Source organism: Oculina patagonica, chromosome 1 (assembly GCF_052425735.1).
Source record: "Oculina patagonica isolate OP01 chromosome 1, crgOcupat, whole genome shotgun sequence".
NCBI lineage: Eukaryota > Metazoa > Cnidaria > Anthozoa > Scleractinia > Oculinidae > Oculina > Oculina patagonica.
In genome coordinates, this window is record NC_135758.1 from 21,254,368 (window position 1) to 21,260,367 (window position 6,000).

Genomic DNA, 6,000 nt, shown 5'->3' on the forward strand with positions numbered 1-6,000 from the left:
CACCTAGTGTTTCTGTTGCAGTTCTTGCACTTAGGAGTTTAGTAGAAAATCATGGCATTATCAAATATCCCCACATTCGGACAACCCTAATTTCCCCTGCCCCGTGAAAAAACCCCTTCGTGGAGTTGAATAGAATCGGGAAAAAATGCAGGAAGTTTCATAATCCCATAACGTTCTATAAACTCACAGAATCACGGGCGTGCCACCTAGTGTTTCTGTTGCAGTTCTTGCACTTAGGAGTTTAGTAGAAAATCATGGCATTATGAAATATCCCCACATTCGGACAACCCTAATCCCCCCTGCCCCGTAAAAAACCCCTTCGTGGAGTTGAATAAAATCGGGAAAAAATGCAGGAAGTTTCATAATCCCATAACGTTCTATAAACTCACAGAATCACGGGCGTGCCACCTAGTGTTTCTGTTGCAGTTCTTGCACTTAGGAGTTTTGTAGAAAATCATGGCATTATGAAATATCCCCACATTCGGACAACCCTAATCCTCCCTGCCCCGTAAAAAACCCCTTCGTGGAGTTGAATAAAATCGGGAAAAAATGCAGGAAGTTTCATAATCCCATAACGTTCTATAAACTCACAGAATCACGGGCGTGCCACCTAGTGTATCTGTTGCAGTTCTTGCACTTAGGAGTTTTGTAGAAAATCATGGCATTATGAAATATCCCCACATTCGGACAACCCTAATCCCCCCTGCCCCGTAAAAAACCACTTCGTGGAGTTGAATAAAATCGGGAAAAAATGCAGGAAGTTTCATAATTCCATAACGTTCTAAAAACTCACAGAATCACGGGCGTGCCACCTAGTGTTTCTGTTGCAGTTCTTGCACTTAGGAGTTTTGTAGAAAATCATGGCATTATGAAATATCCCCACATTTGGACAACCCTAATTTCCCCTGCCCCGTGAAAAACCCCTTCGTGGAATTGAATAGAATCGGGAAAAAAATGCAGGAAGTTTCATAATTCCAGAACGTTCTATAAACTCACAGAATCACGGGCGTGCCACCTAGTGTTTCTGTTGCAGTTCTTGCACTTAGGAGTTTAGTAGAAAATCATGGCATTATGAAATATCCCCACATTCGGACAACCCTAATCCCCCCTGCCCCGTAAAAAACCACTTCGTGGAGTTGAATAAAATCGGGAAAAAATGCAGGAAGTTTCATAATTCCATAACGTTCTAAAAACTCACAGAATCACGGGCGTGCCACCTAGTGTTTCTGTTGCAGTTCTTGCACTTAGGAGTTTAGCAGAAAATCATGGCATTATCAAATATCCCCACATTCGGACAACCCTAATTCCCCCTGCCCCGGGAAAACCCCTTCGTGGAGTTGAATGGAATCGGGAAAAAATGCAGTAAGTTTCATAATTCCATAACGTTCTATAAACTCACAGAACCACGGGCGTGCCACCTAGTGTTTCTGTTGCAGTTCTTGCACTTAGGAGTTTTGTAGAAAATCATGGCATTATGAAATATCCCCACATTCGGACAACCCTAATTTCCCCTGCCCCGTGAAAAACTCCTTCGTGGAGTTGAATAGAATTGGGAAAAAAATGCAGTAAGTTTCATAATTCCAGAACGTTCTATAAACTCACAGAATCACGGGCGTGCCACCTAGTGTTTCTGTTGCAGTTCTTGCACTTAGGAGTTTTGTAGAAAATCATGGCATTATGAAATATCCCCACATTCGGACAACCCTAATTTCCCCTGCCCCGTAAAAAACCACTTCGTGGAGTTGAATAAAATCGGGAAAAAATGCAGGAAGTTTCATAATTCCATAACGTTCTACAAACTCACAGAATCACGGGCGTGCCACCTAGTGTTTCTGTTGCAGTTCTTGCACTTAGGAGTTTTGTAGAAAATCATGGCATTATGAAATATCCCCACATTCGGACAACCCTAATCCCCCCTGCCCCGTAAAAAACCACTTCGTGGAGTTGAATAAAATCGGGAAAAAATGCAGGAAGTTTCATAATTCCATAACGTTCTACAAACTCACAGAATCACGGGCGTGCCACCTAGTGTTTCTGTTGCAGTTCTTGCACTTAGGAGTTTTGTAGAAAATCATGGCATTATGAAATATCCCCACATTCGGACAACCCTAATTTCCCCTGCCCCGTGAAAAACCCCTTCGTGGAATTGAATGGAATCGGGAAAAAATGCAGGAAGTTTCACAATTCCATAACGTTCTATAAACTCACAGAATCACGGGCGTGCCATCTAGTGTTTCTGTTGCAGTTCTTGCACTTAGGAGTTTAGTAGAAAATCATGGCATTATCAAATATCCCCACATTCGGACAACCCTAATTCCCCCTGCCCCGGGAAAACCCCTTCGTGGAGTTGAGTGGAATCGGGAAAAAATGCAGGAAGTTTCATAATTCCATAACGTTCTATAAACTCACAGAATCACGGGCGTGCCACCTAGTGTTTCTGTTGCAGTTCTTGCACTTAGGAGTTTTGTAGAAAATCATGGCATTATGAAATATCCCCACATTCGGACAACCCTAATTTCCCCTGCCCCGTGAAAAACTCCTTCGTGGAGTTGAATAGAATCGGGAAAAAAATGCAGTAAGTTTCATAATTCCAGAACGTTCTATAAACTCACAGAATCACGGGCGTGCCACCTAGTGTTTCTGTTGCAGTTCTTGCACTTAGGAGTTTAGTAGAAAATCATGGCATTATCAAATATCCCCACATTCTGACAACCAAATTGTTTGTTCGCCCAATTCCCCCTGCCCCTTTTAGAGTTGGATACAACCTGGAAAATTATGCAGGAAGTTTCATAATGGCATAACGTTCTTACTAACAGAATCACGGGCGTGCCACCTAGTGTTTCTGTTGCAGTTGTTAAATATTTGCACTTAGGAGTTGTAGAACAGTATGGCATTATCAAATATCCCCACATTCTGACTACCAAATTGTGTGTTCCCCAATAAATGTAATGAAATAGTTTAGTAACAGTAAAATAATTGAATTTCTCGCAATCATCGATATTTTCGATTTTGACTTTTCGCATCACTCGGTTTGACCATGTTGTAAACAAAGCACGGAACAGACTTACCTGGACACAGTGCATTCAATTCGGTCCATCGATGTGAAAATTCTATCTGATCGAAACATAAAATTAAGAAAATCCGCAGGCAAGCTTATACAGGTGCTTTTGCATATCAGACACAACAAACCTTTTCTACTACCGACAGAACAATTCTCTTTTCGTGCGCCAGTAACATGAACGATTTGGCATATTATGTGAAGTATCTTCCTGGCGCCTGGTCCAGGCCGCTTCATGCAACTTCGTTAGAATGATGACCGATTCAGTTGACCAATGTCGATATGACCATCGTGCTATTGAAGCATACAATTCTCAAATCAAAATATGTTTGTAGTAACATACATGTACCTGACTTTTTTTCCGCCAAGCGAGTTCGCGCGCCGCTTAACATAATTTATTCTACCGCCAGACACGAAAATTGATCCACGTAACGTATAAGTGTTGACAACATCATCTTACGAGACCGCGCGCAGCTTCAGTCCAAGAAAATCTGGAGCTTTTCGTCTTCTCGTTCTGCGATACAGTGCTCAAGAGCATAATTTTAAAGCGACGAAAACGAAGCTGTGGCCCAGATTTGCGGACTACATTCTTGAAAGCAGGGGAATTAATTTTAAATTTATTTTTCCCCTACAAATGTTTGATGTTATATACAAATGCTTTCTGGTGCTTTGTTTTGTTTTTTGTTCGTCAATTATTATAACTTTAGATCCTTGTTATTCATATTTAATATTGACTTTGCTTGCATAGCGCGGCTAATAAAAAAAAAATACGATCTCCCCACATCACTTTAATTGCCGAATCCTGCAGATTCATAAAGTTATTTATAGCGAAAGTCTTGGCGAACATCTCATTACATCTGTCAAGTGATGAGTTGTTACTGATGTTTTGCACTCCTCCTGTGAGCTTTACCGAGCTTCAAATTGCAAGATCTGTCAACACGCCTATTGTTTACTATTGCGAAATCGGTGCACTGAATGTACCCATGGCCGACACTATCGCAGGTTGCTAAGGCGTGCGGGTCCTCATGAACGTGGGAAATATGCGGTCCTTGATTAGTTGTTTTATTTCAATGGAAAAATGTGTCAGATTCGTCTCTTGAATATAAGCACAAGGATAATCATAAGCAGATAGAGAACGACAACAAAATGTTGTTTTATTCGTGCCTATGCTTGTAGTCCTTGCATGAGAAGACAACATAAGATGAATGAGTGTGGTCGTTCTTCTATGCTTGTGCTTTTGCTTATGCTCAGTGAAAACCAACCTTACTGAACAGCACATTGCTTTCAATTAAGCCGTCGACGTGTGGTTTTTGTAATTTTCGAAAATTTAAACCCCCGACGTATTTTTTTTAAAAATTTACCAAAAGTTGTATCTTAACATGCTGATCATCATTCCATTATAAGAGTGGAGGTCTGCGAGCTCGTTTTTGAGTTGTAAACACTTAAAGCGAAAATTAAGGGTGTTTTAGCAGATTGTACTGTTGCTATGGTTACCAGTGACGTAATGAAAATGACCACAACTTCTTCAGCAATGCTTTAAAATTTGTTTGATATTATAATTGCAACATCAACTGATAAGTAATTGTAGTACTGACCCATCAAAGTGTAAAAGCTGGAAAGTGCTGGAAACCGTTATAAGCCTCCTTAATACGAACGGAATAGTTGTTATTTTGCAGGATCAAAGCGTTTATTGCGGGCATGCTTGCAAACCTGTCAAACGTCTTTAAAATTAAATAATACTTTTAATTACCGTTGTCGATAAAACTCGAGTCGCACAGAGCACATTTTTTTTTTGGGGGGGGGGAGGGGGGTTTTCGTCTAGAGAAATGTTCTTAAGTGTCGAAAAATGCAAATTTGAGTCTTTTGGTAAATTTCGATGTAAACCCGTAAAGTTCCCAATGCAAAGTGACAACCCTCCAATGGTCAAAACTTCGGGAGGTCGCTTTCGGGTAGCTGAAACGTCTGTCATATGTGTCTGATACTTCTTAGTAAAATAAAAATATTTTCAATAAATTGAGGATGAAAAGTTTAAATCTTATCGGAACGAGTTCATGTTATATCAAAACAAAGTAATATATTGCTTTTGGAATAAGAATCGCCTAAAACACATATTTTTATAATTGGTCATATTGTTAAGATTCAGCTGGCGCTTGTTGTATCCCTTATGTGTTGTCATACACAGGTCGTATTTGAGGTCGGTACTTTTTGTCCCAGGCCAGAGGCTCGTTACTATCGGAGAATCTATAATTTCCTTTGTGATTTTCTAACAACGGTAAAGTGTTCTTCGTTACTTTCGGAGGAAAAGGGGAAGGGGGAGACGTTACCGTTGGACTTTATAACAGTCTACCGTTTTATCCTATGGAGAACAAATTATCAGTATTAACAATGAATTGACACTTACCGAAAGTCTTGTGCTTGCAGCCAGTTGTTTGATAATCTTCCGTTTACAGGTGTTCGGTAAAGTTCGCCAAAAAAGTAAGGCGCTTGCGACATGTATTCAAATGATCAAATATGGGTTCAACAATCATCAACCAAGTTAGTTTTACCAACATTAAAGCGTCAAAAGATAATTTTAGTATCGTCCTTGTAGTTTGCACTGCAAGTTCTTTGGTTCATTTGAGTAACTGCACTATACTTTAAAAGTTATGTATCGCGAAGTTGACAGCAAGGCGTTTTCTAGCCGTCTACGCAAATATTTCACAAATATTCCAGATGTTTACCATATTAAAATTCAAACAGATGGTTCATGTCTGATTTTAATGACACATGTAAATAACATGAGTAAACATCATTTTTTCGGTTAACGTTTTGACGTAAGTCATCGTGATCTAAAATATGAAAGCAATTGTGTTCAATAGATTGCTTTCATATTTTAGATCACACCTCTACCAGCTTTTAGCTGAAGATAAAGGAGGCTATTCCTATCCAAAAAGAATTTCCTT

At 39.8% G+C, this 6,000-nt stretch overlaps 1 protein-coding gene across 1 annotated transcript in view; it reads right to left on the reverse strand.

Annotated features, from left to right (window-relative positions):
• Nucleotides 1-5,673, reverse strand: part of LOC144645519 (uncharacterized) — a 67,022-nt gene extending 61,349 nt beyond the window's left edge. Inside the window, 1 exon segment of the mRNA XM_078505101.1 lies at nt 5,460-5,673. The gene's annotated coding sequence lies outside the window, so the exon portion shown is untranslated.
• Nucleotides 5,674-6,000: the final 327 nt, after the last annotated feature.